The 27917-nt window shown below is 38.0% G+C and overlaps 2 long non-coding RNA genes across 2 annotated transcripts in view; one reads left to right on the top strand and one right to left on the bottom strand.

Moving 5' to 3' along the window:
* Window positions 1-27917, top strand: part of LOC144333472 (uncharacterized) — a 342525-nt gene that overhangs the window by 120272 nt on the left and 194336 nt on the right. Inside the window, exon 4 of the long non-coding RNA XR_013402140.1 lies at window positions 1885-1976. This is a non-coding gene — a long non-coding RNA (uncharacterized LOC144333472). The remainder of the gene's footprint in view (window positions 1-1884; window positions 1977-27917) is intronic.
* On the bottom strand, window positions 59-26075 carry LOC144333473 (uncharacterized). Its single transcript, XR_013402141.1, has 5 exons — window positions 25965-26075; window positions 10058-10125; window positions 4282-4366; window positions 3808-3905; window positions 59-2154 (listed from the first exon to the last, which is right to left on the bottom strand). It is a non-coding gene; the product is annotated as an uncharacterized LOC144333473 (long non-coding RNA).

Below are 27917 nucleotides of genomic sequence, written 5' to 3'. Positions count from 1 at the left end.
CTTAGGAAACTAAAGTTGTAAATATCTTTGTTGTTAAAATCAGGACCTCACAGAAAATCTATTTATCTAAACATTGCATTTACCCTTGTAGGGGCCATAGAATAAAAATTTCTTTTTCTCTGAAGTTTTGCAGAAAATCAACTTAGAAATGCAGATGAATAGGAGAAAAGCATATAAAATTTATTTTACTTTGCATAACATAAGGGAATCACAGGAGAATGATTACCCAATGATCCAATGGGGTACAGATGCCTGTATACCCTTCTTCCTAGGGCAAAGGGAGATGGGGGAGTGTGGCAATTTGAGACATAATAAATGATTTTTAGGAGAAAATAAATGGATTTGAAGAAAATACAATGGCCTAGGACAAAGTCTTTTGATCCCACAGAACAGACAGTGACTGGTTAAATGATTCTCTTTGAAGTACTGAATGGACCAAAAAGGAAGACAATGGTTTGGACAAAAGTCTGTCCAGATCTGTTAGTATTTGTTCCTGCCATATGAATTAAGTGAATGCAAATGCAAGGAAGGGAACAGAGGTAATTGTTTTCTTCTTTGGTGGGTCTGGATTTCAGGCAGATAAAGGAACTTCAGAGACCAGCTTCATCAAGTGCTTTGATAGAGACAGAGGATTGATAGACAGGAAGGGGTAGGGGAAGGTCAAAGAGACCTTGAGGTTGATTCTTAGTTCAGTATGTCAAAGCTGCTGGGGTACCAGTTTCTGAGCCCCAATAACTTCATCAGAGTAAATATTCTCAGGACAATATAGCGTGAAAAGAATGTTTCCTCTTCAAAAATTCTGTTTGAAACCATATCCATGCCATGTTCACCAATCCTAAACAATAATTTTGTGAATCTTCTGCAGTCCTACTCTAGCTCCCACTTTGAAGGATCCACTGACCACCCCCTACATCTTATTAATACCTTCACTTTTTTCTCTGAAATTCAGATGCAACTAAGACTGTCAAAATAGCAATCTCCCTTAGCACAGTAAGCAAATAAAACTAGCTTTGCTTTATCAACAGATTATTTTCAGGCTGGTGTCAGCATTTAAGGGTCTGGTCACAGAATACTCTTTTCACATAAACTTATTTCCATCCTGGAGAACAAGTGTTTGAAGGACACACTTGAGGGGATGTAGGCTCACAGGATTGTGCAGGAGGATTCAGTCCCCAAGAAGACCTGGATTCAAGCTATCAAAAATCATCTTCTCAGCCTGGCACAGTGGCTCACACCTATAATCCCAGCACTTTGGGAGGCCAAGGTGGGCGTACCACAAGGTCAGGAGATCAAGACCATCCTGTCTAACATAGTGAAACCCTGTCTCTACTAAAAATACAAAAAATTAACCGGGTTTTGTGGCACACGCCTGTAGTCTCAGCTACTCTGGAGACTGAGGCAGGAGAATTGCTTGACCTGGGAGGCAGAGGTGGCAGTGAACAGAGATCGTGCCACTGCACTTTAGCCTGGGTGGCAGAGTGAGACTCCGTCTCAAAAAAAAAAAAAAAAAAAAAAAAAAAAGAAAAAATCTTATCTTCAATCAAATTGCATGATATTTCTTAAGGAAAGCATCTATGTCAACATGTTTATATACACTAAGAGGAGTTAGTCCTTCCTTCATGTATTTCTTCTATGGATAATTTAATACCAGGTGTTATTATCTGAATGTTTTCCCCAAAATTCATGCATTGACACTTAATCACCAATATGATAAGACGTGGGGTCTTTAGGAGGTGTGAAGTCATAAGGGTAGAGCCCTCATGGATGAGATTGGGGCGCCTTATAAAAGAACTTGAGGGAGTAGGTTCGTTCTGTCTCACTCTTCTGCTATGTGAGAACACAGTGTTCATCTCTTTTTCTCTTTCTGTCTCTTCCACATATAAGAACACCTAACCAGTACCATCTGTGAGGAACAGGCTCTCACCAGACAGCAAACTTGCAGCGCCTTAATCTTGGACTTCCCAAGCTCCAGAACTGTAAGAAATAAATTTCTATTGTTTATAAATTAGGCAGTCTCAGGTATTTTGTTACAGTAATACAAATGAACTAAGACACAAGTATGAAGAATTTTATTTTCAATTTTCATGAAATGAAATCCAATTTGTCTTTCTTCTGCATTTTTTCTTATGAAGGGTGGATCTCAAAAGTTTGTATCTGGAATTTTAAAGAGAATAGACTGAGATAAAGAGCTCTTAAAAGATCCTCCAGATGGAACTTTAAAATTTCCATTAACTAATGCAATCTAGTAAGCCTCATCTCAGTAAGGACAAGTCTTTGTCCCACAGCTATCTGGGGTTTCTAGGAAAGCTACATAATTTTAGGAATGTCTCAGTAATCTGTTCAGTAGGCTTTATACAGGGAGATGAATCTGGGAGAATATAGCCGATGAGGTATATTCCCTGTGTCTAATACTCTCATCTCTCCAGATAGCTGTCGTCTGCCATTTTGTCACCTGCTCATGTCCTGTCCTCTCTGCCATTTCCTTCTCCACTGTACCTCCTACCCCAAGCTGACCCCACCAGGTGAGGTAGGCAGAAAACAGAAGCCTAATTCAAACCATTGCACAATGTTACTGTATCTCATAGCTAAAAATATTAACATTAAAAAAGTTATACCTCTGTAACTACCTGAGCCTCACATTTTTCATTTGACTGATGACTATTATAGCAACAGTCCTTAGTACCTCAAAGGTTGTTACCATGACTAGAACATGAAAGAACTAAAAAAGTAAAGCTTTAAATGAATGTAAACCATTATTGACATGTAAAGGTGGTAATAGGTGTAGGTACTATTTCACATTAAAGTAAAAGTACAGTAATAGGAAAAATGATGGCCACTCTAAATATTTTTACTATGTTAATACGGTTTTCAGAAAAATTTTAGTATAAGGTAATGGCTGTCATTTTTGCCTATCAGCTCAGCTTTAGTTTTGAATTTAATTCATTCAGGCTAGAAAACCACAGCAGTGATCAAAGGCATAATTATAACATATTTATAGCCTATTATTGTAACATTCTGAAGTAAAGGGCAAAAATTCCACCCAGTGAACTTGTTCTTCCTGTTACTGACACAAGATTGAGATATTTAAATGCTAAGACATGGATCCCTGAGGCAGAACATAAAATATTTATAATGAAGGGAGTATGAGCCAATAAATTTCAATTATGAATGTTTTTAGCTAGAAGAAATAATAAATAACTTTCCACAGGCAATATTTCAGTTTGCATTTATTGTACCTCGTCATACCAGATTTTCAGGAAACAATAATGATTGCATAGTAGGACCCTAAATTACTCTCATGTTTAATGAACAATTAAACTGTTAAGCTTTGATTAAGATATAAGAGCCTCCCTAATTTGACTGTGAGATGTGGTTTCCTTGGAAAGGTATAGATCGTGATAATACCAATAAAGAGATTTTAATTTATATACTTTCTATTGAATAAAAGTAATTTCAGATATAAGTAAGCCTTGTAAAAGGATTACCAAACTCATAGGTTTAGGGAAGAAGGGAAAGAAGAGCATTTAACTAATAGGGAAATGAATTATGTACTTGGGATGTCTTATCTCTAATCCATTTAAACAGTTTTAAAATTTGGCAGGGAAAATGGCCTAAATTACATATAATGATGCATAAAAATTGCTAGGACAAGTCAGGCACAGTGGCTCTTGCTTGTAAACCTAGCGCTTTGGAAGGCCGAGGCAGGAGGATCACTTGAGCTCAAGAGTTTGAGACTAGCCTGGGGAACATAGTGAGCCCTTGTCTCTACAAAAAATTTAAAAGTTCACTGAGCATGGTTGCACATGCCTGTAGTCCCAGTGACTCCAGAGGCTGAGGTGGGAGGATTGCTTGATCCCAGGAGGTAGAGGCTGAAGTGAGTCATGATTGCATCACAGCACTCCAACCTGGGTGACAGAGAAAGACACTGTTCCAAAAAAATTAAAATTAAAAAAATTTCTAGGAGATATTGTGGTACGTGGGAAGTAATGCAAGATGAGAGGCAGAAGACTTAAATCAGAGTTCTGCGTTTGTAACTTACTAGCTGTGTGACTCTGTACAAGTCAGTTATCTTGCTAGACTCTCCTGTTCCTTTATTTATGAGGCAACAACAAGAAGATATACCTTGCATAGTTGTAAATATGAAGTGAGATAACTCAGCCTGGGCTCTCCAGGAAGCAGAACCTGAGTGCAAGCTTGTTATCGGCATTTGTGATCCTGGAAAAAGGTAGGAATGAGGGACAGGGAAACCAGGCCAAGAAGGAGAGAGAGCCAATGAGTTGCCAGTAGACCACGGTTATAAGTGCCACCTTGCCAATCACTAAGAGATTGAGAACTGTCACATGAAATGTCAATCAGGATCACCCATCTAGGGGAAGAATAGGAGAATTTATTAACTCTATTTCCTTCCCCTGTTGATCACCCATGCGGTGTGTTATGGGCTAAATTGTTTCTGCCCCAGTCCCTGATTTGTATGTTGAAGTCTTAACTTTCAATACATCAGAATGTAACTCTATAGGGTAACTATATTGCATATAAGGCCTTTAAAGTGGTGATTAAGGTAACATGAGGCCCTTAGGATAAGCCCTAATCTAATCTGACTGGTGTTCTGATCTAAGAAGAGGAAATGTGGACATGCAGAGGGACACCATGGGGTTTGTATGCAAGAGGGGAAGACCATGCAGCCATCTGAAAACTAAGGAGAGAAGCCTCAGAAGAAACCAAACCTGCTGACACCTTAATCTTGAACTTCTCGCCTCCAAAACTGTGAGAAAATACATTTCTGTTAGTGAAGCCACCCAGCCTGTGGTCTTTTGTTACGGCAGCCTTAACAAACTGATAGAGGGTGTTAACTTTCCCACACTCCGGGTGCTACATGTATAAATAGAGAGTAGATTTCATTCCTAGTCCCAAGCTGAGGTGCCAACAGAATAGCCCCAAGTGAGAAATGAGAGGTAGACTCTTGGGGTGAAGTGCTGTCATGCTCTACCTGAGCCCTCACACATCAGGTGGTCAAGTTGGTGTCTGCAACAGGACAGATGCAACTAAGAAAACCTGAAAAGGTGCACAAAAGGTAGTAATACAATATACAACTGTATTTTTAAATGGTAAGTTTGTTAATAATAATCAAAACTACCTTTTAGTACTTTATGGATTTATGTAGAATTCCTTAGGAATGCGTATGGCTCATGAACTCAGTTACATCACTCAATTTCACTTTAAATCATGTTCATGTACAACTTTCTGAAACCAGAGGATTGTACCAAATAGCCACATATTTATTTCAAAGAGCAAGCAAAATGTTAGAGTCTTTCTAAAAGAGTAAACAAACTATATACCTAAAAAGATAAAGCATTAGACAAAATATAGCATTGCTTTCATTGTTTTTGTATATGTGCCTGCTTCCCTTGAAATCCATAGCACCAGGATTTGGCCTTCAAATTCCATGTACCATGGTCTATTGCAAAGAATCCTGAATTGGACACACTAGAAAGATGAGTGATTTTCTTGGTCACAGAAGGCGTGCATATGGTTATAAGTTTGGTTACATGAGACCACAAAAGCTTTCTGTTATATTTGTGTAGATGTCGGGAAATATCTCCATATTTCAGGGGTAGTTAAAGGGTTTGTGGATTGGTGAAGTGAGAAGGAGTGAGAGGAAATGTGGTTTCTGTGGGTGCAGAAATGGAGTCAGGAGTCCTGAGTGCTATGACATGAACAAGTACGGAGGGATGTGCCCACACAGAAATATCGGCAACTGAAAACTTACCCGTGATGAATTTCACATTTCAACAAACTCAACATCTGACATGCTTCTTATGTACGTTCTAGTCTAAGAAGACAACAGGCTGAAATCGCTCCACAAAGATGGCACTCAGTAGGAAGTCAAACTGGTTTTCATACAGATATAAAAATGTTGCTTTCTGAGAAGCCTGATCAATGTTGGTAAGATGAAATGTGAACACTAAAATTGCAGGCTTTGCATAAGTCATCGTTTAATAATTACCTTATTTACCTAATAGTTGAACATGGGAAAACAAGAGGAGACATATGTACTTGCTCACCCACTGTTTAGCTTTGTGTTCATCTCTGGCTGGATGCCATTTCCAGGTGTTTGGCATTGAGCCAAAGACTAAAATTAAACATTTGCTACAGCTCTGGGTGAGACACAGGGGTGATGTAGGAAAGCTTGTTCAATTCTTGGCCCCTGACACTACTATTAGTGCCTCACTTTTCAGGGCTGTCAAGTATACCCACTCATTTAAAGAAAAGTAGAATAAGATAGAAATGTGATTAGAAAAAAATCTATTAATCACCATATATCAAAGCAAAGTCTCCCTCATAGTACATTATTTACTTAAAAACTTTAAGTATATTTTCATTTCTTTGGAAAAAGCATGTAGGATGAGTAATGCTTTTATTCTTTTCAGGGGTTGGTCCAAAGCATATTCTAACAGTGCTCATAGATATATGACATTGTGAAAATAAAATCTGGAAAAGCAAAAGCCAGAGATTCAGACATCAAAAAATATATAGGAGTTTGCCTATAGATGAATTCATCAAGTTGTATAATTTAATTCCCAGTTTTACAGGTATGAAAACTCTATTTTGGTAGTACTACAGAGGGAACTAGATTGGTGCCACAATCAAAGGCCCAATAGAATGATATCTAATGTAAGTTAGAATGAATCTGGATTAATTTATCACTAACATGGGGAGGTCTGCTTGATTTGCTATCCATGTATTATAGGACAATAGGGCCTTAGCAAGTGCTTGTCTTCTGGATAAGTATACTTCATGGCTTTGAATGTTTGTGTTGTGTATTGAGGAAAAACAAAGAAAGGTTGAGAAATGACATAAATGTAACATTAAAGAAAAGTGAAAATAGTTCAAAAGTAAAGGATCAGTGGATTTCTAATCATGGCTGACCATTCCTTCATTTTTATTATCAGAGAGTACAGATCTTTGTCAATCAGATAAGCGAAGCCATACTGACTGGCCTCTCTCCACTACTACAGAGACCCCAGGGACAGACCTGATATGGTTTTCTATGCTAACATTTTATAAAAAAGCTTTAAGAGCTCAGCAATAGCCATCAGGTGTATTGGTCATGGGTGGAATGGTCAGAGAAGCATTTGCCCAAGTATAGCTAGCTTTTATTGCATCAGAGATGAAACCTGGGTACTGCCTACTTACTCTTTTTAATCTCCAATGTTTTCAAAATGCCCAATGTCTAGGATTCAAAGAAAGGAAAAGGGTACAGGAAGATATGCATGTTTAACATTTTGATACCTGTATCACAATTAATGGTGGCTCTGCTTTAAGATCCTCAATATGGACTGTGCTTACTTTGGTATCACACACATTAGAAAGGAAAATTGAAGGGCTGAGAGACGAATCCTTTCTGTGGATTTATGGCCTAAAATTATAACCAGAGTACCCCCTTTCCCTGTCTTGAGATACCTGGAAAGCAGGAATTTGCAATCATGAAGGTTTCTCAAAGAGCAAGGATTTAAGGCAAGGGGAGATGGTTCACCTTGACACAGGTGATGTTTTATCTCAGCCATGGGGAAGGCTGATAATGCACTTGACCCAATATGCCCATATAGTGAACATCCCTAAATTCATCTCTCAAGCCCTATACAGTCACTTTTTTTACTTTCTTGATTACTATCTTACTCTCCTATAATCTCACCTTCCTTTCTTTTTCACACACACAGCCCTCTTCTGTAGCTTTGTTAAAATAATTGATTGACTCTAGTTAAGCCCTTTCTTTTGTTTTTTGGCATGAGCAAATTCTACTATTGAATATCGCTATTCTACAGGTTGTCCATAAAAGTCTGGAATCATTGTCAAAGAGTATGTTGGCTATATTTTCAAATAATATATGAAATATGTTTTCCTTCAACCTCCTGACACATTTTCAGATGAAATGTTTTAAAATTTAAAGCATATACCTAAATACTTAGGCATTTGTTTTTAAAATACAGTAAGCACAGTATTTTCCTTAGGTTTCTAGACTTTTTGGACTCTCAGTTCTATATTCATTGTACTTTCCCAGAGTAAAAGTTAAACCCATTGCTTGATATATCAACAGATCATACCCAACAAAATGTAGAACATATTATTTTGAAAATATAATTACCAAACAATTTAAAAATAGATTTATCCATGTTTCCCAACTTTTTAGATACCTCGTGATTCTTTTAGACAAACACTCAGGGTCACACTGTTTGAAGCTTCAAATAGAACCAGACCTAATGGTATTTACTGTCACTTAATCTTTGCTACTGACTGATTTATTACTGAGGCTCTGTCTTTTTTATTTTTTCCATGTCACATAGTCAGATTTTTGAGATAGGAATTTCAGAATTCTATTTCCTGAATAAATAATGAATGCTCACAAAGAATTCCAAATGTTCTGCCCTTGACTTTGTATAGTTTGCTCCAGAACAATTATTATAGCACCTAAATCAGCAGGAATTGTTCATTAGAGATGTGAACTCTGGAAAACAAATCCACCATGCCTTACTTGGCAAGGCTGTTGTCAGCCCTGCATGCAGCTTGTGCCTATAATAAATAAAGAAGTAAGCAATAATAATGGCACAAATTAAATTTATGCCCCACAAAGTTAAAAATATTGCCAACGTTACTCAAAACATCTGGGTGCAGAGAAAGACTTACTATGACAAGAGAAATTAATAATAATAATCAGAAGAAGAAAAAATAATAAGGGGAACAGATAGTGTGTAGCATTGAGAACCACTCCAAAAGTATTTTAACACCTCAGCTGAGTTCATACTTGCAGCTTCTCTCGTGTGATACTAAGTCTTAACCAGAGTCTGGCTAGGTCTGTAGGCCTCTAGGGCAAGCCTTGGAGCTTCAGTGACTTGTGCAGGGACAACATGTGGTTGAAAGCCATGGTAATCTCTGTCTGGGCATCAGGGTCAGACAGTCTCCTGAAGCTGGTGAGCTGCTTCTGTTTGCAATCTCGTTTCTGAATGTTCTTCAGCCTGTGATGCTTACCTTCTGAAACCTGAATCTAGGGTCTGACAAGTCCTAACATACCATAGCTCCTGATACCTACAAAGTCTTTACTCAGTCTAGCCTATTGATTCCCTGAACTTGTTGCCTGAGGCAGAGAGGGAGCTAATTAAAAGAAAACAGAGCTTTGAAAATCTCTCAGAATCTCTCTGAGATGCTGCCACAAACCTCGGGAATTTGAATCACTGCCCTACCTAGGAGCTGACAACAAATCTTTCTCCATGCTGCTGAACCAGGAATGAGATGCCTTTAAAATGGGAAAAGAAAACAAAATTACAAACCTCCCTGTTCCCACCTTATTTTCTCTCTAAGATTTTAAATGAAGTAAAATATATTTTAGAATAAAAGAAAAAGGTATGTGCATGCATGTATGCGGTGTGTGTGTGTGTGTATTTTGCATCACCATAGCATGTATTTCCTGGGTATTTATAAATATCAGTTAAATTTTAAAAACATTCTTTCTGTGCTATAAGGGTGGTTTATTTCATTGTATAGGTAGGAAAAATGAAACAGAGAGAAGTTAGGTAATTTTTCTTAAGTAATCTGAGTCAGCCAGAAAGACAGTTGGATGAGATTACAACTCATAGTTGCTGACACTGAAATACATGTGGAAACCACTAGACCACATCATTTTCTTTCGTTATCTTTCTTTTTTGAATTGACTAAAACAAAACAGCACTTCTGTGCTTACAAAATCCTTTACTGTTTTTTCTGAAGCAGTTGCTAGGTAGACAGAAAAAATAAATCATAAAATTATCACTTACCACCAGCCATGATGACCCATCTCTTCCTTTTTGAATACATCATGACCATCAGAGACTGGGGAAAATATCTAAAGTAACACTGAGACCCTAATATTCATGGGTTACACTTACAGCCATGTTCAGATTGTATCACTTCCAAAAAGCTGCAAAGGCATTTTGCCAGGATGGCTCCTTCTTCCTAGGCAAGGGCCAGAAAGATGAAAATAGACCATAAGGCTATCATTAGATGAAAACAATAGACTGGGACTCACCGTTCAGAAATCCTGAACCTGCTTCCCACATCAGATAATTTGCTAGTTGCCCGTGGAGATTCATCATCCTACATTTTGAATAAAATTACAGGTAAAGAAAAATCAGAAGACAGAAGTTTATTCCTGAACAACCAAAACAGGCCTTTTCTAATGACCAAGAATGATTCACATTCAGGATTCAAAACTCAAAATATAGGGTACATGTCTTGGTAGCATAGGGTAGGCCCCTAAAAGTTAACAACTACGGATCAATCCAGGTTCAGACTCTTGTATTCTCATTTTCCCCAGAACTAGAGAGGTGAGAAGCATAAGCTGTTATTCCAGATATAGCAGAAAACCAGAACCACCTGGAGGAAATGGGACTTTCATGTAAGATATACCAGTTATCTACAGCTGCGTAACAAAACATCCCCACACTTGCTTTATGAAAACAAACAAATTTATTATTTATCATGGTTCCGTGGGTTGGCAGTTTGGTTCATCTGCTGCTTTGCCTTCTTGGCTCATTCAGGCAGCTGCATTCTACTAGCTGGTCAGCTGGACTGTCCAAAGTGGCCTCATTCTCATATCTGGCAGTTGGTGTTGGCTGTCAGCTGGGTCACATCGGGTCTCCATGTCTTCTGCTTCTTCGGTAGGGTAGATTGGCTTTCTTGCCTGGAAGTTTTAGGGCAGTTTCCCAAAACGGCAATAGTAGTGCTTAAAAGTTCCAAACAGAAACTCTAAATAGTGTTTTTTAAGGAGTCACTTTTAATTAGTACATGACAAAAGAGAGGAGAGTATGATGACAATTTTTAAAAAGTACAATTAATAAAGCTGTTGTTTTTAGGGCTACAGCTTGTCTCAGTGCTTTTGGGAGAGACTAATTCTGTGGCGATTGAGGTTTTACATTTCTACGCAGTTTCCATTTAAAGAATGCTTGAGAAAAACGTGTGAAGATCTATAATTTTGGTTTTAGAAGCTTCATTGTTGAATTCCAGTTATTGGACTAATGTCATTAGAGAACTTTCAATGTGACCCTTCTGTTTGAATGATTCAATTCATATCTGTATCAATTTCTTTTTCTAAATCTTGGATTTATGCAACCTAAACACACTGCTGGAAGGAATAAAAATGGTGGTGAGACAAGGAATACAACCTAATATAATGGTTTTGTCAGGGAAAAAAAATAGAGGTTGTTTCTGTAAGAGTTCCCATATGTCCATGGTTAGATACATTATTATCTGGGAAAGAGAGTGATGGGCATGGGGGTTGGGGTGTCAGATAACATGGAGAATTGGAAAAAATAGTGCTTGTTTCCAGATCAAACTTCAGGGGTTAGCCTTAGTGAAATGTTGTTTAGTTTTTCTTTATGGGGCAGACAGGCTCTTGAGAAATGAATGAGAATTTAGAACTTTGTTATGCCTTCTATGGCTTTAAAACTTCCTTTTCTCCAGCATCTCTCCACCTGTGCCCATGGAAGTCTGAGTGGCAATATTATGACCCTCCAGTATGTGTTATCCAGACCAGCAGTCCCCAACCTTTTTGACACCAGGGACTGGTTTCGTTCAATTTTTCCAGGGCCAGGGTTGGAGGATGGTTTCAGGATGAAATTATTCCACTTCAGATCATCAGGCACTAGTTAGATTCGCATAAGGAGCATAAAACCTAGATCCTTCATGTGCACAGTTCACAATAGGGTTTTCACTCCTATGAGAATCTAATACCACTGCTGATCTGACAGGAGGCAGAGCTCACATGATAATGCTTGCTTGTCTACCACTCACCTCCTGCTGTGTGGCCCAGTTCCTAACAGGCCACTGACCAGTACCGGCACCATGATCCATGGGTTGTGGACCCCGATCTAAATCATAAAGCTCAGGAATGGTCTCAGCTGAGGAATAATATTGGCAGTAAGAAAGTTTGTGCGTGTGTTCTAACTGTTATTGTGCTAGCCAGCCTTTACTAATGTCTTCTTCAGCTGAATAATTGTTTGTTATCTAGTTGGAGGAGATACAGAAGAAAGTGTTAAAGATAAAAGTTTTCATTCTCTTTCATTTCATTTAGTTTCCTACCTCTGGAAGGGAAAAGAAAGTTTAAATTTTAAGGGATTTGATGTCGTTAAATAAAGACATGGTGTACAAATTGGCATATGCTATCACAATATGGTGCTGGAGGAGTCATGGAATCGGACTATATTAGAATTTTTTAAAAATCTCAACTACATTCCAGTACAGATAACCACTGCTTGGGTGGATGGTTTAACTTCTAGTGGTATAATGTTCACTATTGTGAGACAGCTAGTTTCACTGTTGGATAGCATAAATTGTCAAAACTAATTTTTATATTGAATCAAAATATGCTAACACTTTCATTCGTTGGACCTGCTTTGGCCTAGTGGGTTGAATAAAACAGTTGTATTATAATGATCATCTGTGTAGCATATATTGTTTTAAATGTTTTACATATGATAATTTATTTAACCCTCACAACCCTGTAAACTAGATACTTTTATTAAACCCACTTTACAGATGTGAAAACTGAGGCATTGAAATACTACTTTGAGTTTCCCAAGGTTGTGTAGCTATTAAAAAGCAGGATTGGTATTTGAACCCAGGCAGCTAGGTCCCAAGGCCTTTGCTATTAACAAGTACAGATACATGTCAAACTGCTAACAACTGCCAACAGCAATATTTAGTAATTGATATAAGAAAGTATACACATCAGCAGCTGTTGCAACCAATAAGCATTTTTTTACATTCCCAAGCATCTAATTCTGCAAAGTCAGAAAGCAATTAGCCATAATTCACTGAGAAAAGCACCGAAGTTTTTAATGCTTATTCCTGTAGGTAGTCCTTGAATACTTGAGACAAATGCCCTGCATTCCTTAAGATTTCTTTACAGGCTCAACATCACTAGTTCTTAATAATACTAATATGTCATGTTCATCTTCAGCCAGAAAATACTTGTTGAGCACATAACTTTCCCCTAGACACTGTGCTAGGCACTGTATAAAAATAAAACACCTACAGATTCATTTCTTGAGCAGCTTATGGGTTTGGGGGGAAAGAAAAATAAGTTTCAATTTTTTTAATGTTAAAAAGAATTATAATAGAATTAGGCTGAAGGTTCTTTGGTAACAGAGACACCTCTAAATACTACTGAGGCATTAAGGAAGGATTTCCAGAGATGGTTATACTTTAATTGAGACTTGAAGGATTGGCAGGAATAAGATGGGAGGGAAATACTAAACAGCAGAAGAAACAAATGGGCAAAGCCTTGGCAATATGACAATATGATCTGTGCAGAGAACTGCAGTTTAATAAATTAAATAAAATGTACAACTAGGGAGATGGCTGGAGATGAGAGGCCAACTGGGTTTTCTATTCTAGATTGAGATGGAAGGAAGCCATTGTGATAAGTTTAGTTTGCAAGTGATTTCATTCAACAAATATTTGTTGGGTTTGTACTATATTTAAGCTGTGCTAGACATTTGGTATTTGTTGTGAGCAAGATAGAAATCATCCCTGTCTTCTTAATACTTTTAGTCAATTGGAAAATGACAAGCGATAACGATAAATGTGGTACTATGACAAGGGACATATAGAAAGCTGTAAGGGTACACATTTCCAGAATCTAATTTGTTCTGGGATAAGGATCCCTCTCCCTAAGTGAGTGAAAGTAATTAATTTGGAAGGTGATTGGGGAAGAGTGGGAAAAAAAGATTAAGAAAATAGGAAGCCCAATATGGAATGCATTAATGACCAGGTCACGTATTGGAACAATGGGGGATCAGTCCTACTATGGAACTCTGGAAGACTGTGTAGAGCATGCCTCAGAACTTTTATATCTGAGGAGTGAAGAAGCCAGGATATTTATCTATCAGATCCAAACTATAATTGATTGAAGGTCATTCTTAAAGATGTCAACTCCCCAACATTTCCAGATTTACCAGCATGTAAGTTGAGTGTAGGTTTGCAAACTCCTATAGCCAGAGAAAGCTCTCATGCAGAGTCATGGTGCTTGAAGTAAAATGTATTCAGGTATAGTGTCCCATATTGAGTCTTTTGTTTTATCAGTGGATAGGTTGTTGGTCACAATCTAAAAAAATATAATGGGATTGATAATGAGATGAGCTATTATCTCTGTTGCTCTATCTGGTTCCAAGGCCAAATTTGAAATATATCATTTGCGCTTTCTACCAATCATTCTGGATTTCCCTCACCTTGTCAGCGCTTTCATTGATCTAAATTGTTTGCCTGGTGAGATTGCTCAGAACATCTTCTTTTCATCCCTGAGTGGTCTGAACTTTTAGTTCTCCCTTCACAGGAAGCTGATGACCAGGTGCACTGTTCAGTTTGCCCTTGCCATCATCTTTCATGGCCACCCATGAGTTGGGCTGAGTGCAAAAGCAGTCACCTGATTAATGGCTTGCCCCAACATATAGAACAAACCTATCAGGATATAAGGAATGTACCATGGGTCTATATGTGTGACTTGAAGAAGAAAGATTGATGACTTGGGGATCTGGGCCACCTCTTCACATTAACTTATCTGATCTGGAGTTTTTAGAACACAATCCCCATTTCCACTGTACTCTGAATTTTTACTGTTTTAGGGTAAACAGCGAAGGATCTGAAGATGGCTAATTCCTGATGGGCATTTTCAGTTTTCTTGTCATTTGATATCTCATGGCCTTGCATTTAGCATCTACCAGGGCCCATACAACTAGTTTCTACTGGTAGCTTGCCAGAACTTCTCTTTTATTTATTTTCTTCTGCACATGAGATGACCTTGCTCAGAAATCTTAGATTCTGCCAAACATTTTAATCTGCCTTATATATCTCTACCAAAATGAAATCTGATGGGTCAGATGGCCAAATGGCAGATCTTTAATCTGCTACAGAATCCTCTCTTTACCTAGTCTCTAAAAAATTTGGGAGTGTCAGTATTACCCCCTAAATGTGTAAAAGCTGTAGTTCCAAGTGTAGTATATGCTATATCTAAAATATAAGGAGGTCTATTAAGGGCTATTCTTTTTTTTCTTAGTGGCAGAAGGGGCAGGGTTTGTGAATTTGTCCCGTAACTTTGAGGGTATATTCAAGCATTCCTCCAGGCAATAAACATCTAAAACTTTACCAATATGTCAGGATTTTGATTTATTTGGGGGGTTATTTGTCACCAATGTACATATGGATATTACTAGTGGCACATGTATTTGCATTTCTTGCTCTCCAGCAATATCAATACGATGCAGAAGCTTGATGTTTGTGAAAATTTTAAGATTATCCAGAACTATATTATGACAGAGAGCAGAAGAATTACCTTAGCTAGAAGCAAAACTGTAAATATGTACTGATGTTCCCCCCAGGTAAAAGCAAACTGCTCTTAATCCCTCTTTTTTTCATGGAGATGGAAAAGAATGCCATCTCTAGATGAGTAATCTCATATTAAGTTGTAAAGCCCATGCTCATCTGTTCTAGTTAAGATACTTCATCTGACTAAATGTCTGCAATTCAGTCTTTTACCTTCAGACCTTCTTATGTCCATCTGGTTGTGTAGGTTAATGCCAGTGAATTAAATGGAGATAAGGTGGGCACCATTACATCTGCATTGTTTAATCTTTGAGAGTCCTACAATTCTTTGCTATTCTGTCTGAAATGTAATATTGCTTTTAATTTATTATCTTGACCTGGGGGATGAATCGTTTCAAGGGTTTTCACTAGGCCTTTATTATCCAAAATGGCTCTAACGCCATATGTCAAGGAACCATTGTGAGGATTCTTCCAGCAAGCAAATATATCCAAAAAGATTATACACACATGATTCTAGTAAATGATCACAGGGTCAGTGGACTCTCAGTGAGATAGACTTTGACCAGGACTCTATTTGTTGCCTGACCTCTGTATGCTTTCACTTTAACAGTGGACCATTGAGACACGTTGGGTCCTATATTAGTCTATTTTCATGCTGCTAATAAAGACATACTCAAGAATGGGTAATTTATAAAGGAAAGGGGTTTAATTCAGCATGATTGAGAAGGCCTCAGGAAACTTACAATCATGGTGGGAAGGGAAGCAAACATGTCCTTCTTCACATGGCAGCATCAAGGAGAAGTGCCAAGCAAAAGGGGAAAATCCCATTATAAAACTGTCAGATCTCGTGAGAACTCACTATCACCAGAACAGCATGAGGGTAACCACCCCCATGATTCAGTTATTTCCCACTGGGTTCCTCCCACGAAACATGGGGATTATGGGAACTACAATTCAAGATGAGATTTGGGTGGGGACACAGACAAACTATGTCAGGTTACCTCATATCAGTATCAGTTTAGACCTTGTATTCAGTGGCTTTCATAGAATTTAAGTATTTTCCCTTCCTAAACATATAGAGACTTTGGTAAATGGCCTTAGATCATTGTGAGAAAGAATTAGGGTGATGGCTATTGTATATATTTGCTGTGGCCTTATGGAGTCCTTCTTCAAGGCAACAATCATGTCATCCATTTAAGGAGTCCTGTGTCTGAAAACTGACTCAATCATAGGAACTGCATGAGAGATTATAATCTTCCATTGCAGTAATTGATATTAGCTTTTCCCTTACCAGTTCTAGATCTTTTTGTTGTTGTTGTGATCATGTCACATACTCTTTGGCTAACCATTAATATCCTCCCTAGAAACATCAATAATCTATTTGCAATTACCTCAAATATCTGTAGGTCAAGCCCCATGGTTGTTGATATGATTCAACTCTGTGTCCCCACCCAAATCTCATCTTGTAGCACCCATAATTCCCACATATTGTCAGAGGGGCCCAGTGGGAGATAATTGAATCATGGGGGTGGTCTTTTCTGTGCTGTTCTTGTGATAGTGAATACATCTCACGACATCTGATGGCTTTAAAAATGGGAGTTTACCTGCACAAGCTCTCTCTTTGCCTGCCACCATCTGTGTAAGATGTAACTTGCTCCTCCTTGCCTTACCCCATGATTGTGAGGCTTTCCCAGCCATGTGAAACTGTGAGTTTTCCATTAAACATCTTTCCTTTGTAAATTGCCTGGTCCTGGGTATGTCTTTATCAGCAGCATGAAAACAGCCTTGATGTTATTCACTGTAACTGTCAACATCTGACTTGCTATTACAGAATCCTAACGTCTCCATAGACACTCAGTCCAGCTCCATTGCAATATCTCCTTCCTTCATAAACACTGCACTATAGAGAACATCCATCCATGAGCTTTTCAATAATGCTGGTGCTCCATTCACTACTGCACTTCCGATTCACTACTGTTTCAATGAAAAGAGTGTCTTCTTCTATACTTCTACCCTCAGTGGGGAACACAGAAAACTGCTGGGCTTTCTCAGGTTATGTAGTAAATTCATGCCAGCATAGCCACATCCTCTTCAGTACTTTATCAAGGCTGTTTTAGCAACTCTACTTCATTTACTATAGGCCATTGTTATTTCTTTGATTCAAACTGACATTGTGGTGTAATATCTACACCGTCTCCAGGCACTCTTATCAGGATATTAAACTAGAGGCACAGAAGAGATCTCTATCATTCAGCTTATCCTTCCCCCAATTCCCATCATTACCCTAAATATCAATCCCCAGGTATGTTCTCCTAGTTCTTGCTTTAGCCAGGTCCTCCCATTCTTTCAGTGAATACTTGCTTTGCTCCTGTGGTAGGAACAGTACTTCCCTGCTCTGATGATACTGAGATTCGACCCTAATTGCTTGTCCAGAAACAGTGAGTTGAGGCAAATACAGCTCCTGAGAAATGAGCATTCTCTTGCAAATCCTTTGTCTTATGGCAGGGGAGAGATTTTCCATAGACTTCAGGCAATAGGAGCCTGCTCTCCTATAACAAGTGAAGTCACTTTTGCCATCCCACAGCATTCTGGAGGTTCAAAATTCTCAAACATATTTACTCAGATGTCTGCGTTCTACATCATAGAATCTAATTCCTTTCCTGACAGAGACTTTTAATTCAGTCTCCTTTGTAAGTCTTTTACCCCTCCAATCAAATTTTGGGGCTGATTTAAAGCAATGTGTACTCCCTGGCAACAAGTGATAAAGATTTTGTTTAAGTGTTGCCATGAAGACATTCTTGCTGTCACCCTGAGCCCTGTTGACAATTGTTGACCTAAGAGTGTCATTTTCTTCCTTCAGAGGTTTTATGGCTGTTAACCATACCCAACCAATTTCACAGACTTTAAGATCATGTGTTGCCTTCTTACTTCTACCTGATCCAAGTTCATCAAAGATGAAATCTAAGAATTTGCTTAGTAATAGTGATGCTATTACCTACAGCATGCTACAACTTACCACCAGCCCACATGTTACCAGCAATGGGACCTTGTTGCTATCTGACTGGTGAATAATCAATTCAAAAATACAGTCCGAAGTTTTGCTTTTTAGGTCTATTTTAGCACTAATTGTCTTAAGTTTAGTTCTTTCAAAATCAGAACTTGAGATAAAAGATCTGAGTGAAAGCAGTTTGAGAGGTGGGTCTGAAAAAGCTTTTGTAGGTAAGGGAGGAAGACAGAAGATAACAAAGTCAACACAGGGTGCATTAACAGAGCAAATCACAACTTAGGAAACTAGTGCCTAATCCCACCAGAGACCTCTGAAAGACTATGCAGAGCATTCTTCAAAATTGTTCCCCTCAAAGTGTGAGGAAACTGGAAGTTTATTTACAAATTCCCATTCATAGTTTGTCAATTGCTGCTCCTGGGTATGCTAACCCCCCCACCATGTCTGGCCTGCCCTACATGCTAGCCAGGCATACTCTTGTAACTGGAGAAGGTGATTGGGCATAGTCACAGGTGTCTACACTATGAATATGTCAGCCTGTACAGAAATGGTGAAAACTGACCAGATATGGAAGAGGAACGAGCATCTGCTATAATGCATCAAATATTAGTAGCAGTATGGGGAATTACACAAGGCCAGTTATAAACTATTTTAAAAATGGATACTTTTTTATGTTTTTTAAGAATGTAAGTGTTTTCTTCTCCTTCTTCTGGAATCAAGTATATTGCAACTAGGACAAAGAAAAGAGACAGACATTCTTAAAATAACAAAAGATAATGAAAGTCCACAGCACTGTGAAAATTCTGATCATCTTGCAGGTACCATTCAAGGAGAATTGGCCAGTGTAAGATTGCCTTTCCCTGTATCTCTTCTCCATCTGCATCTAGAAAAAACTTAACAGAACTGACAACTAACATGAGAAGAGGTATGACCCTGAGAATGAGGAAAAAATACTTGTTAAGGGAAAAGAGGACACAATGTTCAAGAGCTAAACATTCCTGAGGCTGGCTATTTTGGCGGTGAAGTTAGTAGAGTGGAATAAAGGGACTTTTCTTGAATTTCCATACCTCCCTTTTGGACCTTCTAATGCTTTTGAGTAACTACAACTTTAGCCTGAAGTAAAACATTGTTTTATAAAGGCTCCTAGATCCTTTTGTGTTCTTGACCCAGAAAAATAAGAGCTTTGGGGATCATGAAGTCTACTCCTCCTTCCCACCCCCATTTTATTTAATATTAAGGAAGTAGTACTGAGGTTACCAAGGTATTCTAACAGGGGACATGAACAGATTTGCATGTCTGGAAAATGACTCCTTGCTACCATACCTTGTGAAACTACATTAAATAAAGAAAGAAAAAATGGAGAAAGGGAAATTCATCAGAAGGTTGTCACTATAGATCAGGCAAGGAAGTATAATGGTTTGATTTAGGACGGTGGCATGAGGACAAAAGGAAGGGTGGAGTTTTGAGATATGTTTAGGAGGTGGTGACTTAATGATTGATTTAATTTGAAGCAAATAGGAGGAAATAATGGCTCCTTTGGCAACGGGGTAGATACTAGTGCTATTTCATGAGATATTATGTAATTTGAGGAAGAGAAGGATAATTGGAGATAGATGTATATAAGGAATTTAGTTTTGAGTTCGAAGTGTTTAGGACACATTCAAATGGAGATGTCTAGTAGGAGTTAGATGCGGAGCTCAAGATATGAGTTTGGCTGGAAACAGAGTTTTGGTAGGAGTTGTAAGATAGAAAGTATTTGGAGTCATGTAAGAGCACAAGATGGCTTGGAAGTAAAATGTAGTGGGAGGAGTAGGAGACCTAACTTGGAAGTTACTAGGGATTAGGTCAAGCAATGAGCAACCAATATTTGCATGTTTTGTCTATGAAACACTACAACAAATAAATATTATTTGGTAAAGAATTTAGAATTTCCAAAGTATTTTGTTGTGGAAAGAGATATTCAGAGATCGCAGCTGAAGGCGCCAAGAGGGGATTTCAAATGTGGCCATTTGGATGAAGGAAAAAGGGATTGAGGTAAGAATCCATACTCTGGTGATAGCTGGGTGGGCTAAGAACTAACTAAAGTAACAACTGGTGGGTGGCAAAGCATTCCCCTTAATCTGAAGGTGGCAGCTCAGTGGAAATTCTGTGTTGGTAACTGCAGGAGGATTGGCGACCATCTCTGAGTAGAGTAATGGGCCTGACACTGTGGCCTGGGGCAGTATGAGGATTGAGAAGTGTAGGAATATTGTACACATGAGGATAGGACCCTACCTGTCTTATGATGAGATTTGCATTTTATAAAGATTACTCTGAAAGGTGCAGATGATAGATTCTGGAGGTGCAGCCTGGCTCCAGGGGGACAATTTAAAAGGCTACTGCAAATGCCCAACAGAAAAATAATAGGTCCTTGAATTAAGGCAGCGGCAGAGGGAGTGAAGAGGAATCTGCACACATGAGAGATACTCATGTAAGGGAATCTCTAGGACAAGCTGGCTGATGAGATGCAGAGGATGAAGGGCAGTGGTGGCAAGGGACAAGTGTAGGATGGCTTACTATTTTTGACTTGCTGACCAAGTAGAGGGTGGTGTCAACATCTGGGGTAAGTCATGAAGCAAGAGGAGAAGATTTTGGAAGGAGGGGGAGCAGAATAAAGATTCTCTTTTAAAGTTGTTGATTTTGAGATGCCTTTCGGAAATCCTGCCAACAATGCCAAGTAGTCATTTGGCTCCAGAGATCTAGTATTATAGCTAAAGACGTGGGTTTGAGTTAATGGATGTATGAATCATTAGAACATAGATGTCTACTAAACAATGGGTATGGGAAGGACACTGGGAAAGACTAAGTATATGAGAAAAGGAGTGGTTGAAGATGGAACACTGGGTCACATCAGCATCATGGGGACAGATGGAGGAGGCAATGAAGGCTAGAGAGATCAGAGCAAAAGGTAAAAGGAAAATCAAGAGAGTAATGTCACAGATGAAATGCAAGACAGTTTCAAGAAGAGAAGAGTTGTGTAGATTCTCAAATACTGCAAAAAAAAAAAAAAAATCAGGAAATCGCTTATTGGATTTGATAACATGAAGCTCAGTCATGACCTGAAGCAGAACAAATTTTGAGAACTGCAACACGATTAAAAATGCGTGGATAGAAAACTGATAGGAGGACCATATCATGCTCAGAAATCGATTCCAGATGGATTAAGGGATTAAATGTGAAATCTTAAAAACTATTAGAAAAAGAAATATAGGAGACTATCTCAGGTCTTTTGGTTAATGAAGGACTCCTTTAAAAAAGAAACGAATAGTGTTAACATAGAACAAAAGGCTTAAATTTAACTACATTGGATCGAAAAGCTTCTGTTCATCAAAAGGTACATAAATAAAAGTTTCCAAGTAACTAAGACAAAATTTACAACACATTTAACTAATAAAAGATTAGTTTCATAAACACACACACACACACACACACATTTTTAAAACCCTTATAAATCAATAAGAAAAACAAGTAACAAAATAGAAAAATAAACAAATAACGTGAATACACATAAAACAAAATGAGAAATAAGTGGGGAAGAAAAGATGCTTAATCTCTTTACTAATCAGAAAAATGTAGATTAAAAGCATAATTGCATATAATTTTATAATGACAAAAATCAAGAAATCTGACTATATCAAGTATAGAGAAAGATGAGGAACTATGTTAAAGTTTATACAGTGCTGGGGGTTGGTAAATTTGTGCAATAACCTCAGAAGGCAATTTGACATTTCCTTGAAAAGTTGGCCATTTGCATTTCTTTCTTTTCTTTTTTGTTCTTTCTCCTTCCTTCCTTCCTTCCTTCCTTCCATCTTTCTTTCCTTCTTTCTTTCTCTTTCTTTTTCTTTCTTTCTTTCTTTCTTTCTTTTTCTTTCTTTCTTTTTCTTTCTTTCTCTCTCTCTCTCCTTCCTTCCTTTCTTCCATCTTTCTTTCCTTCTTTCTTTCTCTTTCTTTCTTTCTTTCTCTTTCTTTCTTTCTTTCTTTCTTTCTTTCTTTCTTTCTTTCTTTCTTTCTTTCTTTCTCTCTCTCTCTCTCTCTCTTTCTCTCTCTCTCTCTCTCTGTCTCTGTCTCTGTCTCTCTCTCTCTCTCGACAGACTCTTGCTCTGTTGCCCAGGCTGGAGTGCAATGGTGTGATCTCTGCACACTGCAAGCTCCATCTCCTGGGTTCCAGCAATTCTCCTGCCTCAGCCTCCTGAGTAGCTGGGATTACAGGTGACCACCACCGTGCCTGGCTAATTTATTTGTTTTTAGTAGAGATGGGATTTCACCATGTTGGTCAGGCTGGTTTCAAACTCCTGACCTCAGGTGATCCACCCACTTCAGCCTCCCAAAGTGCTGGGATTACAGGCATGGGCCACCTTGTCGGGCCTGCATTTCTTATAATGAAACAACTGCGGTTTTCGATGTATACTCTAGTTTGTGGTATTTCCAAACTGATAATTTCCTTTTTATGTACCTCATGTTGTAATACGTTTTTTAGTGAATAGGAGGATTGTCAACCAATGTAGACTACACCTTTTAAATGCTTAAGTATGAAGAGAAAGAAATAGATAACTTATGGGTTTCTAGTTGTGTTTCTCTGGTCTTTCTTGGACATATGCCTTTTCAACCATGACTCCAGAATTGGTACATGGCTCTCTTGTTCCCAGTTTGTTTTCATTCTTGTACAGTGTTCACTGTCAATGTAGTCAGTAATTACCTTTGCTTTCTGAACTGCTCCTTCCTATTTGTCTCATATTGAATTTGTGGTCAGTTTTTGGGCCAACCCAAGAATCTGACCAGCATAGAAAGTGTAGTTTCTATGGATAACAGGAATTCTGGACTTTCATAGCAACTTACAATTGCAATAATAGAATAGTGAATAGTGAGGTCCAATTTACTGATTTATAGAGCTTTCTGACATTCCTGGAAAATAACTCAGTTTATTTAAGGCCTTATGGAATTAGAAAAATAATCCTAGATAAGGATGATGTTGTTATTTATAGAACTTTATAGGCAGCATTCCAAGTGTTTCTCAGATGTTACAGCTGTCTGGAAGAGACTCCACAAACAGTATTGCCAACATTATTTTTTATTTTTAGTAAATAAAATTCAGTATAGGCTGAATCAATGTCCCATTAAAAACACTTTCAGAATTGGGTCTGAGTCATCTTGGTGTTTTCTTCTCTAATTCATTTGTTTTCTAGACAGGGTGATTGAGTGGTTTCTTGATTGAGTGATTTCCAAATTTGACTCAAACCAACTATCATATGCTAAGCCTGTAGGTTGATTCTATCAAGTACAGTGAGCAAAGTGAGCACAGCTCTAGAGATGGGAATCCTTCAAAGCTCATCATCATCAAAAGGCTCGGGTTGAATCTATAGCTGTCCATGGCACTATGCTGTGTTAGTAGTGTGCAGTTTCAGAAAGGCTGCTGATTCTTCAGAATAGGTAATGAGTAAATATCCTAAGGAAAAATAACTTAAAGAACACGTTACAGAATATGCAGTCTGAAGTTTCCACCATTTGTGTTCACTGAAATTTCTATTATTTTCCTTTCATATATGCTGCATATTTCAATGCATAAAAGGCTTTTGTATATACTTTGACTTTAGAATCCAACTGTGATATAAGCAAAGGGCTAAATTATCACTCCCATTTTAAAGATAAAAAGATTTAGATTTAGGGGCAGTAAATGGCTTGCACAAAGTTACAGACATAATGAATAATGGAGAAGGGGTTTGATCTCAGCTACATCTTTTGATTCCAAGTTTAATGTTTTCTCAATTGTACAACACTACAGAGTTGTCCACCAGGTATGGTAAAATGCAGTAAAATGATCATGTTCTTAAATTCTAACTAGATATGTTTTCGTTTCTTTCTCCATGTGGCTGTGTTTACTTAGCTGGTCATTAATTCCAAATGATGATTATCATAAATTTAATGACATAAAGTTATTATATTTAGCTTTGTAAAAGTAACTCATAAGAAGGTCATTTATATATTTAGCTCTGAGCTATTTTTTGAATTGCAGGTTAAGTTTATATGCTCAGTGGCAGGGGTATTACAAAATTTCATTTCTGCAATCTCATATAGTCCTAAAATTCTGTGATATGATTTTTAAAACTCGACTGTATATTTTGCACTAGCAGCATTAATATAAATAAAGCCATTGGTTATATGCCTAAGCTGTATTGGTATTTATTAAATGCTGTACAACTTGTGAATAGGTACTATTATTGCCTTTTACAAATACTAATACAGAATTTAGGATCTGAGTAATCTTAGTTCACCAAACTAATAAATATGCTAAGGTTTGAACAATCTGCCTTATTTTGCAATTTTTACTCATACCCCCATGTTCTACTGCAGAACTTTGAAATTCATAAAAGTTTGAAGTCTGGGAAACACGTATCAGGCAAAACTAGATGCAATGCTTGATGATGCATATGAAAATTTGGGGTCAAGACTTTCGACCTCGTGGGGGAAAATTCAGGCTTTTTGAGTTGTACTACTCTTTAAATGAAGATCAAATACGAACTTCATAAGGTCATTATAAAAATTAAGCTAAATAATGGATGCAAAATATTTGATATGTAGTATGACCTCAATAAAGTGAGTTTTTCTCAGGCTTTTCTTCTACAATATGTCACTTAGAATCTTTTTTATTTAAAGAAGCAGAAAATCCAATGAAACATATCTGAGAAAATAACTTACACAGCAAGAAAACCAAAGGTAGGCAATTCTGGGTACCATTAAATAACACAGAGATTCAACAATGTTCCATGCACCCAGGTTCTCTCCTTTTTGCTCAGCAGCTCTATCTTGTTCTTTCATGGTCACTGGATGAGTCAATTTGCCAGATATTCCATGTAGACACTGCTATATCCAGTAGAAAAAGTGGAAATCTTTCTTCCAGGACTTCAGACTGCCATCAGATAAGAATTTTGACACATCCTTTTCCAGAACAAATCACTGTCCAGGGAAATAGAATTTGCATAACTAGCTTTGACTAAGTAAATTCCCCTCCTAGGGTGGGATGGGGCTGACCACCCCTTAAAGCATATTGTCACTGGAGATCTGAACAGAATTGGGGTTATATTAACCAGGAAGAAGAAGGTAGGAAATGGCTGTGAGGTAGGCAGTTATAAGTGTATAATACCATACCTAAGAAGAAAGTGAAGTATGAGGTAAAAACCTCATTTCTAGAGCGATCAACAAGAATTGTTAGAAATAAGTCAAAGTGAAAACTCGAAATAGAATAATTGGAATGAATTGAGGTTTAAGTCGAGGGCTAGGCCACAAGGGATAGAGCCAGAGCCCAAGAACTAGGACCAGTAACAAAGTCAGCAAGTAGCAGAAAGCAATGAGGGTGACTTCAGACTCCGACAGTAGCCTAGAGCTTGTGGCATTTTCTTTGGACAAAGAATTAGTCGAAGAATCTAGGGTGATAACTGAACATATAGATAGGATCCAAAATGGACCCAGAACTCAGCTCTCTCAGCTTGCCTTCAATCTGTTTTCTTCTACTGGTTTCTTCCTTTCAGACAATGAATATGCTCCTTTCTCCAACCCTTAAAAACAAATCTTTCTTTACCTTATTTCAGTAGAATTCTTCTCCTTGACTGCCCCTATCAATTTCCTGGCTGCTCACACCCCCATTTCTACTTAGAATCCAGATTTTCATTATCCATTCTGCTTCACAATGTACTTTATCTGCCTTCACAACTGTGTTATAGTTGCTCTGTGAAGTAATTAATGTCATCCTAATTGTCAGTGCCAATGGTCACTTTCAGGCCTTTTTCATATTCAACTTCTTTATTGAGCAAGTTCTCTCAAGCTTATTTAATATACTTTATAAGGGAAAAATCCACAACCCTTCGGCTTTCATAATAAGGCTCTCTATGACTCTCTCTGAGCTTTTCAGACCAACCTTTCTCTATGCCTTTTTGAGCCCCTCTTCCTTAGCTCACCCTGTGATGTTTCTGAAGGTTCTGATCCTAAATCCACTTAAAAATTGTTTTTTACTTAATGAGATAGAGAAAACCATCTGTTAAAGTTAATAGAGCAAGATAAGAGGATAGAACTAAATTGTTGAAGCAAGAAAAGCTATCCTTTCCCCCAACATTTTTTTATTTTGCCGACATAGAAATGACTGTCTTATTTTGTGTCAGCCCAGCATCTATCATTTTATATTGAGTGCCAACTTAAATCAATTGAAACTCATCAAACTCCTGTGGTAGTGTGGTGATGTAACATGCAGGAGTAGTATGCCAGAAGGCTCCTCTTTTTAAAACAAAGCAAAACAAAACAAGCCATGATTGTTGGCTGTCAACCTGACATATTCTGGCACCAAACCAAACCAACCCTGGGGCCTTTAGAGGATTTCAAGGCTGTGAAAATTGTCTTAATTGTAATATGCTGTGCTTCCATAGATATGTTTTTAAGAGGATCTCATGTAGCCTAATCCACAATCTCATGATTAGCTCCTGCATGGTTATGTAGTATAGAAGAGTCAGCATTAGGGCAGAGTGACAAAACAAAGTAATCTAACATACTCAGAAGCAACAATGCTAGCAAAAATAAGGGAAAAAGTCTGCATTCTTCACTCTAACTGTGGTGCAATAGTGGAGTCAATAATTTCTTTCCCTTAACCCTCCTACCTACTCATCCCTGACCCTAACACGAGGTTACAAAATAGGCATTTCATGAATCTGGGTGCTCCTGTATTGGGTGCATATATATATATTTAGGATAGTTAGCTCTTCTTGTTGAATTGATCCTGTTACCATTATGTAATGGCCTTCTTTGTCTCTTTTGATCTTTGTTGTTTTAAAGTCTGTTTTATCAGAGACTAGGTTTGCAACCCCTGTCTTTTTTTGTTTTACATTTGCTTAGTAGATCTTCCTCCATCCCTTTATTTTGAGACTATGTATGTCTCTGCATGTGAGATTGGTCTCCTGAATACAGCACACTGATGGGTCTTGACTCTTTATCCAATTTGCCAGTCTGTGTCTTTTAATTGAAGCATTTAGCCCATTTACATTTAAGGTTAATATTGTTATGTGTGAATTTGAGCCTGTCATTCATTATGATGTTAGCTGGCTCTTTTGCTCATTAGTTGATGCAGTTTCTTCCTAGCATCGATGGTCTTTACAACTTGGCATGTTTTTGCAGTGGCTGGTACTGGTTGTTCCTTTCCATGTTTCCATGTTTAGTGCTTCTTTCAGGAGCTCTTGTAGGGCAGGCCTGGTGGTGACAAAATCTCTCAGCATTTGCTTATCTGTAAAGGATTTTGTTTCTCCTTCGCTTATGAAGCTTAGTTTGGCTGGATATGAAATTCTGGGTTGAAAATTCTTTTCTTTAAGAATGTTGAATATTGGCCCCCACTCTCTTCTGGCTTGTAGAGTTTCTGCTGAAAGATCTGCTCTCAGTCTGAGGGGCTTCCCTTTGTGGGTAACCTGACCTTTCTCTCTGGCTGCTCTTAACATTTTTTCCTTCATTTCAACTTTGGTAAATCTGACAATTATGTGTCTTGGAGTTGCTCTTC

This window comes from Macaca mulatta, chromosome 12, assembly GCF_049350105.2.
Source record: "Macaca mulatta isolate MMU2019108-1 chromosome 12, T2T-MMU8v2.0, whole genome shotgun sequence".
Taxonomy (NCBI): domain Eukaryota; kingdom Metazoa; phylum Chordata; class Mammalia; order Primates; family Cercopithecidae; genus Macaca; species Macaca mulatta.
The sequence above is the reverse complement of the archived record's forward strand: the minus strand, read 5'-3'. Positions and strand labels throughout refer to the sequence as shown.